A 2,249-nucleotide genomic window follows, 5' to 3' on the forward strand; every position below is an offset into this window, starting at 1 on the left:
ATTCATTCTTGTTTAGTTACTATGTTGTCATACTGAAATTGATGTCTGCAAAATGGGGATGATGGGTAAAATGGAAGCTCTTCAGAGGTTCCAACCAAATGGCACTCTTTTAGATTTGATTACTTAATTTATGTTAATTTCTCTTTTTAATATAAATATACCAATACATGTCTAAAATGAATAGTAATACACTTGTACTTTTCCTTCTAAATGAAAGCATCTGGAGACATAATGAATTCAGTACAAATGTTATATATTCCATTCACATCTCAATACATTTAGCATGTGTTGTTAGTATGTCATTTTTGAGAAAGAAAGGCAGCCGTCAGAATATGAAACATGCCCACCAAGTGAATATGAAAGCATATTTTTAGCTTCCTATTGAGCATTTATGGTTGCAAAAGGTATTTGTCTACTGGAATGAATAGGAATCTGACAACCATTAGAGAGTTCTCCAATCATTCCTGAGCACGATGACCTTTTGGTGAGCAGGTAATATGTAAATCATGCATTGTATTTTATTTAAGAATTTAAAAGTAGATTCATAATAGAGTCTACATACTTCAGACATTAGCAGGTCCTTGGCTAGCTGTCAAATGCCTTGTTTTAAGTAATGTCCATATCAGGAGCTTAAAGAAAATATAAAACTTTGCTGAAAGACTTGAAAGAAGACACGAATAAACAGATATGTGATTACTGTAGATGGGAGGACTCTGTATTGTAAATAAATCAGTCATTTGCAAATTAAGCTGTGAATTCATTATGATTCTAAAAATATAATCCCAAAGTGATAAACTCTTAGAACAAAATTACAAACTTCCTAAATACTAAAAGTTACACTAAGAGAGAAATAAAAAGAGGCTAGAATGAAACATATCACAGAGCAAAAAGTATGTATATACAAGACAAATGCACATACATATCAACATGTATATGTATAAAACAACATGACAGGCCAGGCATGGTGGCTCACATCTGTAATTCCAACAGTTTGGGAGGCTGAGGTGCTAGAACTGCTTGAATCCATGAGTTCAAAGCCTGGGAAACATAGAGAGCCCCTGCCTCTACAAAAAAATTAGCTGTTGTGGTAGCAGATACCTGTGGTTTCAACAACACAGGAGGCTGAATCAGGAGGATCTCTTGAGCCTAGGAAGTTGAGGCTTCCATGAGCCGTGTTCATGCCACTGCACTCCAGCCTGAGTGACAGAGAAAGACCCTGTGTCAAACAAACAAACAAACAACATGACAAAAGTGAGGATCAAATAATGATCATATCAATAAATATAAGTAGACTTACAAAATTATTTTCAGAATGCATATAAATGAAGGAAGCAAAGTGAATAGAAATGTGCATAATATGTTAACACCTATATGCATAAACATGTTTGCTTATGATAAAATAAAACAATGGAAGGATAAACAATAAAATTACAAAAAACCAATATGGGTGAAGGTAGCAGTAGGTGGAGAAGATTGGTTCGAAGGTGGAATTCTTAGGCTATACTCTGTTTAATAGACTTGGAGTCATTTCTCCAAAGGAGACACATATTTTACGTAATTATCAAGCAGTTAATTAAAAATTGATAAAACAAGCGAACCTAAATTTGTATCAAGTTGGTGGCATAACCACATAAGTAGGAACTGTTTCACATAGCTGTGACAGAGTGGTCTTACTATACATCGTTAAAGGAGATGCTGAAACCAGAAACTCTACCAATTCTTACGATGTTGTTATGATAGTTATTCTGAGATTATGGAGAATGTAGTGTTGAACAAAGTAAATTAATAATTTTTGCTTTGAGAATTGAGATTTTTGGTATGACAGAGATTTAAGGTTAATAGGGTCCAAAGTATCTGTATGATCTACTGAGATAATTTTTACTAAAAAAATATTTCTAGTTTTGTGCATCGAAAGTTGTAGAAACAATGATCATCAGCCTAGTACCAGTAAATGTTACAGGTGTCCAGACTGTGGACTCTAAATACCATTTTCCACTAAAAAGAAACAGAGCGCCTGGAGAAACAACAGATTACAGGTCTGGGTTAGAAAAATGTACAAGTTTAGCTTAGCAACTCTTTTTACACTACAAAGTAAGAATAATATATGACTAATCTGATCATGTCTAAAGGATGAAAAAGATCATCCAAATACATTTCCATTGGTCAAAGAAGGTACACCATGAAGTTAAACACACTAAATATATATTTATAAGTTACTATTAATTAATCTATTAACAACATATATTACG

This window comes from Mandrillus leucophaeus, unplaced genomic scaffold (assembly GCF_000951045.1).
Source record: "Mandrillus leucophaeus isolate KB7577 unplaced genomic scaffold, Mleu.le_1.0 Scaffold662, whole genome shotgun sequence".
Taxonomy (NCBI): Eukaryota; Metazoa; Chordata; class Mammalia; order Primates; family Cercopithecidae; genus Mandrillus; species Mandrillus leucophaeus.